The following is a 17,965-nucleotide window of genomic DNA, read 5'->3' as shown; positions in this document are numbered from 1 at the left end:
AACTGTCTGGAGGCAGTCTCCTCAAAGGCTTAAGCCTGGATCACATCAGGGCACTTAAACACCTGCCAATCACAACAAGAAAGGCCCCGCTTCAAAAGTGTGCTAAAGACTTCTTTCACTGCTTCTCCCACCTCTTTCACTCATGCTGAGGGATCTTTCCGGAAGGTGGGAGGGATCTGAGGACACGTGCTATGGCGTGTCCATTGTGCTGATTGAGGTAGAGGTGTCTGCAAGAATTCTGGCTGCAGAAAGACTTTTGATAAGCAGTCCAGTGATTTTCTTGGACATACACTATTGATGGTATAAAGAGCTAAATCTTGACCAATAATTGGTGTGGTGGATTTAAGGAATAAGCTGCAACCCTTAGAAATTAAAACTTTTTTTTTGTGCTGTCAATGAAACATTGTGCAATTTGTTCTTCCAAGTAATCCAGAATTCAGACATCCCTTCTTTTCTGTATGAAATGAAAATAAAAAATGGGATGTTATTGTTGGTTATGAAGCTATCAAGCAATCATCCCTTAGTCATTTCAAAACTTGGATTCCAGCTGCATCTCTCTCTCTCTCTGTATGTGTGTGTGTGTCTCTCTCTCTCTCTCTCTCTCTCTCTCTCTCTCTGTGTGTGTGTGTCTCTCTCTCTCCTCCGTTAATTCGCTTCATTTAATTGTCTGTGGTCGTCATGGTTTCTCTCAGCAACGTCTGAAGTCTGAGCCATGGGGAACCTCCACTGTGTGATGGATGGCCGACACACCAAGAATGGACACTGCTGGGAAGAAACTCAGAGGGGTCAGCAGAGGTTAAAGGCTCGTTCTGTGCGCTCGTTATACGAGGGCCGTGGAGGGAGGGCGAAATTCCACCGTGTTTTTCGGGCGGGCGTCCGATGCGCAGCAGAGCCCATAAATGTCTGCGGCGAGGGAGGGTGGGAGAGAGCGCAGTGGCGCTCGGGCCGGAGATTTACGCCCTGCTATCTGCGCCTTTTACAGTCGGCCCGCGCAGGGGACGTGGAGGGGCCCTTTGAACTGCTGCGTCACGCCGTGTCGAAGTTCAAAGGGGGTGGGGGGGGGGAGGGGTGTAACCTGGGGGGGGGGGGGGGGGGGGCTGGGGGGGGCAGCTCAAACAGACATCTTTCTGTGTGTCACTCAGCCCAGCTTGAGTAACATGTTCAAACAGACGGCTGCTCCTCTTCACCCGCCCCCAACTTCAAACACATGCAGAAAGCCACACATCTGTAGCACACATACACACACACACAGGCACACACACACACACACAGGCACGCACACACATACAGGCACACACACACATACGCACGCACACACAAACACAAACACACATACAGGCACACACACATAGGCATGCACGGCACGCACACACACACACAAACACACACACACAAAGCACATGATTGACTGGACATTTCGTAAACCTCATAGTGCTTTATGAAAGGTATGTCAATGTTGATGGGTGTTTGTGATTGAAATAACGGCCTAGACTCTAAGCCAACTTAAAGCGTATGGTGGGTCACCAAATATGTCCATGCAGAGTGAAGCCATATGGCTCCGTCATGTACTCTTGTATAGGAAGATGAACTACAACTGGAACCTGATTAACACATACTGTATCTGGAGTCTATCTATAACACCACAGCGAGGTCAGGGAGCCGGGAACCACAAAGTTAATGTCATCAATGGCATCAAGGCTTGTCACACATCTTCTACTGAATGCAGTCCTCTCATGTTATTTTAGCTGACATATGAACTATATTCTTGTATCTATTTTCTCACTTTTTGGACATCTGCCTGTCAGGATATCTATCTTTTTCTATCATTCTTAGAATGTTTTTGCTAGTGCTATCACTTTTGAAGTGAGTCACACAGATGTGTCGATGGGGAGTAAAACCTTATGTTTATCACATCTATCTTTGAATAAGAAAAATGAATACACCACTCAAAAATCTCTTATTTAAAGCATATTCATGTGTTTAATGCATACATAAATATATGCTCACGCCCTCTCTCAAATGTAAGAAGGCTAGAAGTAATCTGTCTTTCACTTGCAACCTTTTCAGGGCAGCCGTGGCCTACTGGTTAGCACTTCGGACCTGTAACTGGAGGGTTGTCGGTTAGGGCAGCCGTGGCCTACTGGTTAGCACTTCGGACCTGTAACTGGAGGGTTGTCGGTTAGGGCAGCCGTGGCCTACTGGTTAGCACTTCGGACTTGTAACTGGAGGGTTGTCGGTTTGAACCCCGACCAGTAGGAATGGCTGAAGTGCCCTTGAGCAAGGCACCTAACCCCTCACTGCTCCCTGAGCGCCGCTGTTGTTGCAGGCAGCTCACTGCGCCGGTATTAGTGTGTGCTTCACCTCACTGTGTGTTCACTGTGTGCTGAGTGTGTTTCACTAATTCACGGATTGGGATAAATGCAGAGACCAAATTTCCCTCACGGGATGAAAAGAGTATATATACTTATACTTATCCTTTTCATCTCTCTATTCTCAGTACCTCTCAGAGTCCCACTACAATAATTTATTCTCTCCATCCCTCTCTCCCTCTCCCTCGCTCCCTCTCTCTCTCCCTCTCCCCTCTCCTGCGTGTGTCCTGGCTTGCCTCCAACTACAGGTCGCCGGGTCTGCATCAATCCGCTGAGCCTGATTGGTGATTAGCGGTGATCCTCCCGAGGTTTATGACCAATCCAATCGGCGTAAGGAGGAGACGAGAGGAGGGCAGAGAGCACGGCGGTCCTCCGAGGGCATCCAGGCACAGGCCACTGCCCCCGGCGCCGCTTAACGGGCATCGAGGGCATCGTATCGTACGAACAAAGAGCCTGGTGGGCTAATCTGGAGTCATCCACACGCTCCAGCGATCCAGGAGGATTAACTGGGTAAGAATGGATAATGATGACCATCCTCCCATTGCTGCTCTTCAGGAACGGACTTCACAGAATGTGTATGTGTGTGTGTGTGTGTGTGTTTGTGTGTGGGTGTATTCAGGTTATCAGGTGAAATGATACACAGTAAGTCATACTAAGACTGAGGCAATACAAATAGTCTATAGCACACGTTTAAACAAAACCCAGAGAGAGAGCGATCTAAAGAGCAAGAGAGAGAGAGAGAGAAAAAGAAAGAGAGAGAGATCACAACAGGGAAATATCAGCACACTTGGCTTTCTTACAAGGATGCCTGGCAATGTTTCCATCATCCAGAACCACCACCCCCCTCTCTCTCTTTTTCTCCTACTTCTGTTTTTTTTTTTTCTGGCCTCCATTGCTTCCGCTCTATTACTCTATTTATCATTCCCCTATATTGCTTTTTCCCTCCTCCGCTCTCTCTCTCTCTCCACCCCTTTCCCCAGTGTGTGGGAGGACTGCGGGCAGCCAGGCGGGCAGACCCCTTTAATGGGGGCCGTTAAATAATGACGGCGCAAGGCTGTGGCGGCGGCTGTCACTGTGGCGGGGAGGAGCGGGAGGCGACGGCTTGTTTAATTTACCTCGGCCCATCTGTCTCCTGCCACGGCTCAGCTAGCCAGCCAAGCGGCCAGGCAGGCAACCAGGCAGGCAGGCAGGCAGGCAGGCCGGCCAGCTACAGCGCCGCTAGTGCTAACACTAGCACTTAGCTCTTCCTCCCCTCCGCACATCTGCGTCTCCCATCTGCTCAGATAGCTCTATCTAGCTAACGTTAGCTCTGCTGGTGCTAGCTAGCTTGCTTGTGCCCTTCCTTTGTGTTGGTGTGTGTTGGTCTTCCAGCTGCACAGACAAGGTCTGCTCAATCTCAGCCATGTGTGCTACACTGCTGGCATGACTCTGACATTCCTGTGGAATGGTGACAGTGTTTCAGACGTTAATCAACTGAGAGGCAATGAGCAAAAACCCCTTTTAAAAAATGTTTACCATCTGCTTACATAGTCACAGGGAAAAAGACCATGTTTGTCAGTGGCACCAATCCCCACTGCTAACATTTACCACTTCCATCTGTGTGTTTGCTCTGTCACTTCAGAGGCCTAAAGCGGAAGGTCAACGTGTCCCCTAGATTCTAAGACACGACCTAACATAACACCGAGAGGACGGCACCCTGCCCACCTCGCGTGCCCTCAGCAGAGCTGGCCGAGGTGCCATTTCCTCCCAACACTCTCAGTAGCTCAGCACTACTTCCTGTTTTCAATCAGGATGAGTCAGCACGCCACAAGAGCACTGTCTGCTGGAAGAGCTCTGTCCGCTAGTAGCGATGAGACATCTACTGGCCTCCCCGAAATCTGGCGCTGCTCAGATAAGGGACCTCTGGGCCGCTTCATGTAGATGAGAGCCTAGCGGCTGGTAAGGCCCGCTGTAAGTCACACACCACAGGTCGTACACTTTGCACAAAGTGTCACGGAGCGCTTTGTGTGTTTTCGTGACCCGCTGCTGCCACTAGCGCTTTCCGTCCGTCGGTAAGTATTTAAGCCCAGATGCTCTTGCCGCTGCCGCCACGGCCCACCGAAAACACCGACAGCTGGACAGGCGCGACGCTCAATCCATTTCTCTACATTAGGCCTAAACTGGGGCCATATGGGGAGCAGATTTTTGACAAACTGACGCTGGCACATCATTTGTTTTGCTGGGAATGGTCTGCGCATGAGCGAGCGAGCGAGTCTCCAAAGGCAGGAAGAAGAGCAGGAGGAGCAGCCTCCAACTTCCTCTTTCTCTGGACATGCAGGCAGGCGGGCGGGCAGCGCGAGGCCACCCGTCTCATTCTCAATACACTTCTTTGGGCAATCATTTTAGTATTTGTATATAAGCATTAAACATTTGTTTAGTTCATTTTCTGTTGCTGTTTATGTAACCTGCGCTGTGTTGACCGTGCGGCACTCAGAACTGCACTCGCCCCAGACTCAAACCCACAAACAGCAGCACCTCGGAGCGGGACTCCAGTGTGCTAGCAATTGAGTTAAAAGCCCAGGCTGCTAGCTCTTTCACCAACATGTCTCTTAAGGCGTTGGGAGGGAGGTTTACACAACGTCGACACAAGCTGGCTACCTTTTCACTTTTTGCCTGCATGGCACATCCTCAACCATAGCAGCATCTCATTACATGCATACTGCATCAGTGTCAGTTCCCTGTCTGCTATCTGAAATCTGGTGGATAGACACACAATAGGCTACTTGCACGAGAGGCTGTCAATGCGCTCGTCAGTTTCTGTTTGAGCCAGGTGTGTTTGAACCTGCCACTATTGTTAATGTAATTAGTGTCTACACGGACCCGGTTGGGTGTTGCACCTAGTGAATCACCACGTTACAATAAAGAAGGATTTATGCGTGTGTTAAAATTGTTATTATTGGGCAAACAAGATATTCAGTGTCGGAGTGAAGATGTAAGGAGCAGAATATCACAGAATATGCCGTTACAACACAGTTAATGCTCCAGTGGAAGACAAAGGAGCGCAATGAGAGCTTTTCGTGCAACTAGCCCTTTGTGTTTCCATCCTGAAGGGTTGAGTGTTTTTCCTTGTTATGTACAGTGCAATCGGAAAGTTTTCAGCATTTTGTTATTTTTTTTTTATCTTAAAATGGATTCAATTCCTTTTTTTCCCTAATAAACCTAAGAGCACATCCTCTCCTAATAATGTCGAGTGAATTCATTTAGGCACAGGTGGACTCCAATCAAGTTGTAGAAGCATCTCAAGGACCATTGATAGAAGTAGGATGCACCAGAGCTCAATTGCAAGCATCATAACAAAGGGTCTGAATACTTATGTAAATAGAATATTTCAGTCTTTTATTTTTTATAAATTCACTAAACACTTCAAACTCCTGTTTTTTTGTGGCATGTTGGAGTATTGTGTGTAGATTGATGAGAAAAAAAATTGAATTCATTTAAAGATCAGTCTGAAAAATAATAAAATGTGGAAAACTTGAAAGAGTCTGAAAACTTTCTGGTTGCACTGTATGTGTGTGTCAAACAATTCTGTCTGTCTGTCTTTAAATTCATCTAATTGTTCCATATAGTCACCATGCTGTGCATTTATACATATAAACGACGCATCCAATCAATCAACATGGAACGGGCAACAAACGTTAACAAGAATTATAGATTTTGCCTTTGAAAGCAAACGGAAAGTTGTGGCTATCTGAAGTGAACATATTCAACACACCAATACAGTGAGCGTAATAAACGAGGCGATGCAAAGCTACTTTCCTGATGGTGTTTTGGTGAGACCAGCGAAAACTCAAGATGTTCAAAATGGCTGTCCAGATTAACGAGGCCTATCCACATCATATGGAGAATGATGGGCTGATCTGCCTCTCAGATATGGAACAGAAACAGATATGTACAATATCCCGACAAAATCAAAAGTTTCTCATTTATTCTTGTCACTCACTGTGTAAACCTACACGTCCTTTTTCTTGCACACACAGGATTAACAGGATTAAAATCTGGAGCCAGATTAAAACATATCTGGAATGTACTCAATTAGGGGCCACAATGTCAACAGGGTCGGAGCAGATCGTAAAGAAAATGTCAGAGGACAGTGTCACCTACATTGAGCCAGGTTCTTTACAACTTTATCTTTACAACTGACCCTGGACTGCAGCGTGTGTGTGTGTGTGTGTGTGTGTGTGTGTGTGTGTGTGTAAACATTTCTGGTACACTACAGTAAAGCTAGGAAAAGCAGACAGCCTAAGGACAGACCAGGAAGTGGAAATAACTAGGATTTCATACTTGACAAACCAAACCTTTAACTGGAGAATATATCACATAAAAACAAGACATGGACAAAACTATGTTTTACATGGCCATGTTTAATTAAAAAAAAAATGTCAATAACCAGGAACAGCAGTGTCCTGTGATAGATGCCTGTAGCTAACTTAGTAAACTGGATTTATTTACACAAGGCGACACAGTTGTGCTATTCTAACACAACTACGACCGTTGAATTGACCACTTTTCATCCCCCTTCTTCAAATGTTTGCACTGTGTGTGTGGTAATATGTTTGCACATCGATTGACTGATTGATTTCATTTGAAATTCAAAACAAAGCAGGTCTCTGCCAAGACAACATTGGCAAACTGTACAGTGTTTACATTCAAAACCAGTGAATCCACATGGAAGGTCAGCAAGGTCTCCCAAGAGGTGTTTCACCAGTTTTCAATACTGCTTCTCAAGCAAGGAGCATCAGTGGGATACTAATATTACACTGGATGTTCCTCTTTTCAGTTTCACAGTAATTTCCTGAGTATTCACCACATTGTTTATAAACCACAGGACAGTGTTTTATGCAAATAATAATTTAAAAAAGTGTAGTAACCGCACCTGTGAATTAACCACAAATTATTGGGGGCCAAGCAGCGAAGCTGCGAAGGCACCTATTGTGTTTCTACGTTTTCCTATTATTACAGTGCATGAAAATGCACTGTACTGTTCTTCCTAGGCTTCTTCTGCTTCTTCTTCTTCTTCTTCTAACGCAATTAATGCAGCTTCAACCGTTTAACGTAGAAACTTCATTCAAACAATGTTACGTAGGTCTTACTTAGGACATCTGGGCTTTGTATTTTTCATCTTTGTAACTTTTATACTTTTTAAACTATTTATTAAAAACTACTCAAAATTTTCCCATAGACTTAACATTGGGCTGATGACATCACAATGGGCTAATTAACTTGATTTGCACCTGTATCAACTTCCAGCTGCTCAACTAAGCCCCATCAAAGAGCCAGATAAGCTGATTGATTGATTGATTAAACTATTAATTAAAAACTACATTGGCCTTTATGACATCACAGCAATTAGAATCGTGTGCCAGGTGGCCAGAACACCTGCATCAACTGTCAGTTTCTCAGGCTTTAAGCATACAGTCTCATTCTCTTAAGGCGAGACACGGCAGGTGAAAACATCGTTTTTTCATGCACTGGTCAATTTCGAGATTTTGAGCTAGTCTGTTACCTTAGCATGTATTCTATCACACTACTACAACAAAAAAATCCGATTTACACATTTAGGTGTTTATTTAATTATATTGTGTCTACTCGCGCCTGTATATTTATCCTAAATTCAGTTAGCATTCTAACCTTGCATGCACTCCCGCGACTCTGACCCAAAACATATCGTGTGTAGTACCGTTGGAAAGCTCGGTTTTTCCTGTATCACGCTATGTGATCCATATATGGACACTTCCTTTGTATCAGCAACCAATCGCGAAAGTTCAAAGATGAGTCTAGGCTGAGAACGGAATCTCATTGGCTGTCTTTCAAGGCTGTTTTCTCAAAACGAGTTTCCTCTCCCACTCTGAGCAAGAAAACGCCACTTCAGAAGCACTTACATACACCAAACTTTCTAGACTTATGCCTAACTATATTTCGAAGATTTTTACAGAGGGGTTTGATATATTATTCCTAGCCTGACTTACATGACATTTTATGCCTAAAAACATGGCAAAAATCGATTTTTTAGGGCTATTGACATCATATTCTGATTTACAGGATAACTAAAATAGATATTCATAAATCCCTCTGCAAATTTTTCAACATCTATTATCTGAACACAATGAAAACATCATTTTGAACCTGGCTGTATCCAATGCTCAGGTTTCTTGCTTTAAAATACAAATTAGCGCATATTTAATTAGACAATGCCTAATTTGCATATGCAAACATTAAATTACAGAAAACTTGTAATACATTTTTTTCTCATATTAATGTAAGTAATCAACTGGGTAAGTTTCATAGTGATATCTGCTTGTTAAAAAGTTTACCCTATTCACCTGTAGTGTCTCGCCTTAAGACTACAGATCATGTTCAACTGTTTCAACTGTTCAGTCATTCCAACTATATTAAACCTCATGTACCTAGCAAATAATTTAACCATTTAAACTATCCACCTATATTAAACCTCATGTACCTAGCAAATAATTTAACCATTTAAACTATCCACCTATTTAACTGTTCAGTCATTCCAACTATATTAAACCTCATCTACCTAGCAAATAATTTACCAATTAAACTATCCACCTATTTAACTGTTCAGTCATTCTAACTATATTAAACCTCATCTACCTAGCAACCAATATAGTTTGTTTTTACTCTGTATGATATTTTACATCATATTTTTTGCATTTTCATGCACTGTATTTCCTTCAGGAAATGCTTTTCTAGTTATTATTATTCCGTCATGGAAGTCTATGGCAGCCCATAGAACCGTCTGGTAAAAAGTTGTAAAATGTGGCACACAAATTAGGCACAGTCCTATGATTAATTTCACCAAGTTTCAAGTCGGCACCTCGAGCACTCTAACGCCGCCACCAACAGGCCAAAGTTGGACGTGCGTTCATGCAAGTAACTTTTAACCCGTTGGCCTGATTGTCAAATATGAGGTATCGTTGGAATCCTTGGAGTTCAACGCATCCTATGACATCATTTTCCGCCATGATGGATTTTCCGCCATATTGGATTTAATCAAAAACACCTAAAAGTTTTCACAGGTCACAAAGTTTGTCCGATTGACACCAAACTTGACACCCATAATCTTCAGTCCAAGCCTCAAAAAAGTTATCCCTTTTTGTCTTCAAACCTAAAACCGTTCGCCTGTAACAGCCAATCAAATTTGGTGGCGAAGCCACCAAACAGGAAGTGAAGGGATATCTCAGCAAAGCTTTCACGTATCAAAACCAAATTCGGTACATGGGGTCAGGACCAAATAAGGAGGAGGCTCAATACATATCATGACTTTTGACCCAAAGGGTGGCGCTATAATTAGCAAAATTACCTTTTGGCCTGTAACGGGTGTTGTGTTTGGAATTAAAACTTACTAATGGTGATTGTTAATACTGTGGGAGGTCCTAAGTCCGACAGATGTGAATTTGTGACGTCAACGTAATTGATCCAGCCGCCATATTGGATTTAATCAAAAACACCTAAAAGTTTTCACAGGTCACAAAATTTGTTCGATTGACACCAATCTTGACACACAAAATCTTCAGTCCAAGCCTCAAAAAAGTTATCTCTTTTTGTCTTCAAACCTAAAACTGTTTGCCTGTAACAGCCAATCAAAATTGCCGGCGAAGCCACCAAATAGGAAGTGAAGGGATATCTCAGCAATGCTTTCACATATCAAAACCAAACTTGTTACATGGGCTCAGGACGCAATTAGAAGGAAGCTCAAAAAATGTGGTAAATTTTGACGACTGTGTGGCGCTATAATCACAGGAAGTAGGCTCATATCTCAGCAATGCTTACACATATGGAAATCAAACTTGGTATATGGACTTGGAACCCAATCCTGAGGACACACAATACATTTGGTGATCTTCGACCACTAGGGGGGCGCTAGAGATACAGGAAATTAGCTCATATCTCAGTAACACCTTTACGTATCAAAACCAAATTTGGTATATGGACTCGGGACCCGATCCTGAGGACGCACAATACATTTGGTGTACTTTGACCACTAGGGGCACTATAATTAGGAAGACTTTCTCGTATTGACACCAAACTTGGTACGTTGATTCGTGAACACATCCTAAGGACCCACAATACATTTGGTGATGTTTGACCACTAGGGGCGGTATGATTAGCACTTTCACCTATCGCAAGCAAACTTGGTATGTGGACTTGGGACTACATCCTGAGGATGCCAAATTAATTTGGTGTGCTTTGACCACTAGGGGTGCTATATTTATTAACACTTTCACCGATTGAAACTAAACTTGGTATGTGGAGTCATGACCCCGTATTAAGACTGCACAATTATTTTGGTGACCTTTCACCAGTAGGGGTGCTATAATTATAAACACTTTCACGATTTAAACCAAACTTTGTATGTGGACTTAGGAGTACATTTTGAAGACACACAATAAATTCGGTGACCTTTGAATCCAGTCCAGTCCAGTGCAATCCAATCCAATCAAGTCCAATCCAATCCAATTTAACACAACACAGTCAAGTCCAGTCCAATCCAATCCAATCCCAACTCCTGCTCCACTGCTTATCTGCTTGGCCCTCTCATTGCTGCTTGCAGCTATATTTAAACATTATTTTATTATGAATCCAAATCAGATTGTGATGTAATTACAAAGAAGAAGAAGAAAAATAAATGTATTTCCATGTACTTCCCATACCTGCGTATTAACCTCAGAGCTGAAGAAATGTAGCTAAATCAATATATAAACATCGGTTAAAGGTGCCATGTGTAAGAATTGAGGTAAAAATATTAAAAAAATGAGCTACACGCATCAAAAGAATGAGAAGAAATAAGGGTGATGATGTCATTAAAAAAATGACAAGGTGTAGTGCTGCAGAGATATCAACCTGAATTAGCATGCTAAATTACTAGCCACAGCCCGACAGGTGTCATAATACCAGTTTCGGCCATGGGAGGCGGTATGCGGGCAACATAACCGCCAGCCAAACTGCAATACACGTGTCTCGGTTGTTACTCTAGGGTAGACCAACTAACTTTCTGAAGGTATACTGCCCCCATCTTTTATGGAATGTGGAGTATGAATTGATTTTTTGCCGGACATTACACATGGCACCTTTAATAGTTGGGAAATTATGGTAATGTTACGTGTCTACTGTACGTGATGCATAAGCCATATTGCCTAAGAAACAACAAAAAAATGTGCATTTCCACTGAGAATGTAATACATTCACTACTGTTATTACTATACAGTTACTACAAATACATCCATTTTTTGTATTTTCATGTTATTGTCTTATTACACCACAGCATGCAAGCAGCAGTAGCACCTCTAGTGACGGCGTTCTTGAGATTAGACCACACCTCAGTGTGGCCATCTGAAAAGGAGGAGGGCTCCAACAAAGCTGAGTAAACAATGTTGATAAAGCGGTTTCACCAACTATGGCAGATATTTGTGAATGGCATCTGCTGTGATTTGTTTTGGATTAAGCCGAGACTGTAAAGACGACCTTATGAACATGGCAGGCATTGTTTTGTTGTTGTTTTTTTTAAAGTCCCATCTATGGTCACGGTGGCATGACATACACACAAAAAGGCCAGTGTCATGCAATATCACAAGAGACTATCTATCATTACCATTCTTGGTTGAGTGAACAAGGCGGCGTTCAGATAACAGTCTTGCAACATCCAACAGGAACTATGCAAAGTTCCATACCAGCGGGGCCAGACGTGTCCACTCATGTGGGTGGACTCTATGGATCCCCACAGCTCTAGGCCCTGAGAGGACCCACGGCGACAGACTCTCTTCTACCGGGATGTACAGTAGATATCGTGATTTATGGAGCAGTCTTTAGGGCTGATTGTTTTATGGAGTCATAAAAAACTTGAACATGACCAACTGTCCAATGGGACAAGGCTTAGCATATGTGCGCCACATGTGGAATACTGACAGTGAAAGCTATTATCAACAGCATTACACGGACTAATTAGGCTTAAGAATGTACTTTCATGTGTAAATACAATGGAGGCAGTTAGAGTATAAGCTTGCTATATGTGCCTGTTTTTGTTTCTAAAAGCATAGTCAATGGAACAAAGAACAAACTGCACCAGGGATCAATGCATTCCACACACGCAAACTTAGCGCAAATTGCACTAATTCACAAAGAATTCAGCAGAATGACTTATTTGGCTAGTGTGCTTTTTAATTTCACCTCTACCTTTTCACCCATCTGTGAGGAGTGAACACACACTCACTAGGAACAGTGACACACACACACACACACACAACACACAACACACACACACAGCCGATAGCTGCAGTGCTATGCGGAGGGGTTAGGTGCTTAGCTCAAGGGCACTTACCTGTGGATGACGACAATACCTTTCCTATCGGTCAACAGATGAAGCAGGTGTGCTCGACTCCAAAATAAACTTATAAGCGTTTGGCTGTGAAAAAAACCCCAAATATGCTGATAAAAAAAGAGTTTATAGATATATGCCCCAGTGCTATGTTAAGCAAAAAAAAAGAATTCGTCCTAAGCATTTCAGTAGGCTGTCCCTGGGAACTCTCCCTGAGATTCAGGATGTGTATATAACTGTTAGTCCACCATGTATAGCATAGTGCTCAGGCCAGATAGCTCTTAACAAGACTATAGTAAGTTGTATTAGCCCTGCCTGCTCCATCAGAGACACAAGGTTATGGCAGATGCTGAGACACTCTCACATTGTCTATTGTTAGAAACACTGCTTATGGTGTTATGACAGGAATTCTGCTAAAGAGGGAGAGTGGTGAAGTGTTCAAGTATGGGAAGGCTCTGCAAGCCTAAATGGTGAGCATAGGTCAATGTGTGTGTGTGTGTGTGTATGTGTGTGTGTCTGTAAGCCATTGTTGGTGTGACTATGCTTCTGAGTGATAAATGTGTGTGCACACATATGCGCATACATGATTCACAAATGTTTGTGAGCCTGAGTGTTAATGTGCATAAACATATATGAGGGTAAGCGTGTGGGTAAGTATATATGTGTGTGGGTAAGTATATATGTGTGTGTGTGTGTAGTGGTACCCGTCATCACCTGACATCCATCCCATCAGTCATCAGGCACATGAAGGAGTGGGCGGGACTAGCCCACTCGGCAAGAGACAAATTTAGACTTCCAGGCTTCCTTCCCAGCAAACTCAGCTGCAAGACCCAGCTTGTCTCAGGACAATCAATCAGTTCACACCACACTGAGTGCACATATTTAACTTGCTCTCGCCACGGGAAGCCATCTCTTAAACACTCTTTAAACTGTTTATTTCCACCAAGTTCAATGTAAATGATGATGTAAATGAAATAAGTATGTACAGCGGGGCTGAGAGTGACCTGGTACAGAGCGTACTGCATATTTTTATCGCAGAACTCACTCGCACCACTGGATCCTGTTCTCACTCTCTCGATGGTCTGCCAGTTCTTCAGAGACTGAGGAAGGAACACGCAAATACAGGCGCTGTTTCGTAACTGTCATTCATTTCCATTTTTTGGCCATTATCAAAAATGTATAGCAGCATCACAGAGAGAGCTCTCTGCATTAATAATGAATAATGTCCTCTCACCAAAGACAGTCATTTACGGATCAGAATACTGCATGTGAGATAACATTCTACAGAACACCACATAGATGTACACAGACACATGTAGACACACACTAATTCTCTTTTTTTCTTAGTCTCGCGCAGACATGTGCACACACACGCACGCACGCACGCACACACACACACACACACACACACACACACAGGCAGCCTGTGGCATGACTGGCTCAGAACATCAAATAACGACACTTTGTTTCTAAATGGCAAGGGTGACATCACAAGGCCTTTCCTTAATTCAATCAGCCTTGTTTTTGAGACTGTGAGGCCCAGAGTTGACTGTAACACACACACACACACACACACACACACACACACAGAGAGAGGGAGAGAGCGAGAGAGAGACAGAGAGAGAGAGAGAGAGAGAGAGAGAGAGATAGGACATACAAGCCCAGAGCTCCTCTCCTTGAGCCAGACTCTCATACATCTCATTCCCATCTCATTCCCATCATATTCCCATCTCAGCCCATGCTGCATGTAAAATGCTAAACGGGGGCATTGGACCCTACAGCAATGGAGAACACCCTGTCCTACTCTCCTCATGTAGAAACCCATATTCCACATGCACAACACACCTGGCAGTAGCTGTAGCATATATGATCAGAGACGCCATTAAACACAACATATAGGTATGAAACCTCCACAGTGAACACGTCTGGTTATCTCCAGTCTGTTCCTATATGAGCCAGCGTAACATGTCATGCACCTGTAATGAAAGGTTGCACTCCTACAGCGCTTTGGATGTGATCAAACAGAGCAGACAGATCACATTGTGCCCAGGCTAGGCTAGGCTAGGCCACCTTAGAGGAGAACAGAGAACGGCGGAGAGCATGTGTGTGCTCATGTGTGAGGGTTGCTATGATAGCATCTCTTACATCTCTTATTACAACACAGCAGACCAAATGCTCAGCGCAATAGAGAGACGGCAGGAACAGAGGAAGAACGGGCCTTCTTGTATAATCTACTATGCAGACAGGATACTTCCAGAAAACACCATAATTTATGTGCCAGTCATCCAGAGTTTAGTTTTCTCCATCAGACATTTTAAAAGTAGATCAACTTTTAATTATTGCCCTAAATTACAACTCTTAATGTGTGCCTGTAATTTTATTCTGCAGTACCAAACTGTCAGTTCTGATGCTAGGATGAAATGCCTACGAATTAGTCATAATGAACAGCAGCCTACCTGAGGTAAACAAATTAACATACAATGAATGCATGTGATATTCTGCAAGTCAAAATGGGTATAAGCAACAATCAACTAGCCAGACATAAGTTACTCTTACTGGCTGGACAAGCGGCCTTAAGATGGCCAGCCGCACAGCGGACGCATCGAGACAAGACGAGACAACGGACCGCAGGGCTTCAAACAGCACTTCGCTACAGCAAAATAAGGAAGCCAGACTTTCTATATGGCACTAATTCCGTCTTTGTCACCCAATTTCATCCATGACCCGAAGGCTTCAAGGGAAACCATAAAAAGAGCATACATTGATGCTTACTGCCACCCAGGAAGGCCTGCAGGGAAGGGCCAACGAGACAGGCTGTGGGGTAGAGTTCTACCACTGTCCGGTGGGCCAGACAAACTGTGAGGGGCACAGTACTACACTCCTGTTTACGACTTTTGGAAAACTAAACTTTGGTTTGCTTTTCTCAGCCCACGGCACAGGGGTCACCTACAGTATGCAATAGTTGGCTGTGAATTCATAGGAGAATATCACTATCTGAGCATTGTCTTTGTAGGTTGCAGGAGCTGACCCATGGGTGCTAAAGTGCAAGCCTTGATACAGCCTAAGTCTTATTGCTCAATAAACAGGGATGTAGTGGAGGCTCAAGTCCACTAAACTAAACTCAAGTAAACACAGCTTATCCACCTCTGAAATTTCAGAAATAGAGTTTATCCACCTCTTATTAGAGTTGATCTACCTCTCAAAAGAGTTTATTCACCAATTGCAACTTTTAACATTCAAAAATCACCCTGTATTACATTCACAATATGTACACTCATCAACACTCTGAACCATTTAATACCACTGGTATTGTTATAAACATTGAACAATAACCTCCACCATCATCAAACATGTTCTGAATGCCTTTTTTAAAAATCTGATACGCATGGCGCTGTCCACCTCAACGAGATCACAGAATTAATTCATAGTTTACCCACCTTTTATTTTACCACTACATCCCTGTCAATAATACAACGACCTGGCAAAAATAAGTACCTCCAATGCCCATCTTTTAGAAAATGTAATGAAGGTACTCATAAGCATCATGGTTTAATGTTAACCTGCAAAACTGTTGGCCCTGTGTTATGGCTCAATGATAATGCTGCTTCTGGGCAATTGAATGTAGGTCTGCTGTATTTGAAGCTAGCTGAACCATAAAACTAAGGCGAGTCAAGTTGGGTTTTTTTCCGTTGCAAGCTCTGATCTGAGTTCTAAACAATTGTCAACTATGCAAACTGTGGAATCTCCTTCTACAGATTTTACATTGTTGATCAGAAGGAACGCATTTTACGCACGGTATATCTACGCAACAACTTGCTAAATGCACCACTAGTTTAACAACGCGATGTTACCTTGCAAAACGAATCGCTGAGGGTTGTTGCCCGCCGAGTCTGTCTGACCGACACTGCCACAGCGTATTTCTTCGAAGAGCAACAAATCCACCACACATATAGATTTAATCTCATGGAATGACGAATACAACGTCTATATGTTCGAAGTGCAAAAATGCCCTGTCAAGAAGAAACACCGTAGTTTTCCTCCTAACAAATCTTTTCAAGGATACACCCTGCTGCTGTAGCCCATTATAAAACTAACGGGACAGCCGCAAATATGTTTATTTCGCGGTAAAAGGGGAAATCAGAACCAGGATGACGCACTAAATCCCCACAGTATTTTAACCAGTGGTTGTATTATGGTTAATGTTGCAATCCCGCCGACTATGAAAGTGCATTAATTATGAGGCTTCCGATATACCTGTCAAGCCACTGGCGATGGCATTGTCACAGGAATAGAAACCCCAGTACCTGTTGACTCCTCCTACCGACGTGTTGGTTGGTGGAAGTTCAACCCGGAGCTATTTTGATCACGGAGATCTCCTTCTTCAAGGTCGTGTGTTGTCCGGATGAGAGCCGAGGGAGAGCGAGAAACACGGCGCTCCTTTTCCCGAGCAGAATCGCCCTTGTGCTGGCAGCCGGCAACGCGAGACAGCTGATGCGTTTTTGCGCGGAGTGGCAGCAGAATGATGCGTTGCTCATAGGAAAGTAGCAGCCATTGCGGTCACGTGTTCAGTGGTGAAACCGAACACCGGCCAGCCCACGCAGTTGTCCCCTCCTTTGGTCCCCTCCCATTCTCCCACTTCTTCCGTTCTGTGCCAACGTTACTGTATGCTCGCGGAGGCCCACGTAGAACTCCGTGGGTATTTTCTGTATATTTGCCGGCTGCAAATTCTTGCATTTAAGAAACCCGACTTGTGTGTCAGCATGAAGTAATCATTTTGGACATTTTCAGATGGAAAACGTAATCATCTCTTAAGAGTATCAATGTGGGCTGCGGAGTCAAATCATGTATTTACCGGTGGAAAGCAATACAGTGTTGCAGTGAAGCTAATTGTATTGTCTTTTTGTTGTAGACAGTATAGCACTAAAACGCCATTAAAAAGGAAGGTGGAAGGAGCTTGTTTCTTAAGCTTATTTTCACAACTTATTTTAACAACTTCATATCTTCAATCTATGTACTACTATCACACAGATAACAAAAGTGTCAAAGTCATCTACAGTGCATTGCAAAATCTTGCATTTGGTATTGTCATGACAACATTGCAAGATTGCTATAATGGATGATGTTTGTTTATTTTTTTTGGATGTAGCTTTGGTGCTGAGGGTCATTAATGTCACCTTAAGAGTTTGTCATGTCATTGTGGTCATGACTGGCCCAAAGGCTAGGA

At 43.5% G+C, this 17,965-nt stretch overlaps 1 long non-coding RNA gene across 1 annotated transcript in view; it reads right to left on the bottom strand.

Annotated features, from left to right (window-relative positions):
* The window catches only part of LOC121704829, a 64,007-nt gene extending 46,726 nt beyond the window's left edge, over positions 1-17,281 (bottom strand). The window contains exon 1 of the long non-coding RNA XR_006030659.1: positions 17,046-17,281. This is a non-coding gene — a long non-coding RNA (uncharacterized LOC121704829). The remainder of the gene's footprint in view (positions 1-17,045) is intronic.
* Between the last annotated feature and the right edge of the window lie 684 nt (positions 17,282-17,965).

Source organism: Alosa sapidissima, chromosome 3 (assembly GCF_018492685.1).
Source record: "Alosa sapidissima isolate fAloSap1 chromosome 3, fAloSap1.pri, whole genome shotgun sequence".
NCBI classification, from domain to species: Eukaryota; Metazoa; Chordata; class Actinopteri; order Clupeiformes; family Clupeidae; genus Alosa; species Alosa sapidissima.
This window is presented reverse-complemented; position numbering and strand designations above follow the sequence as displayed.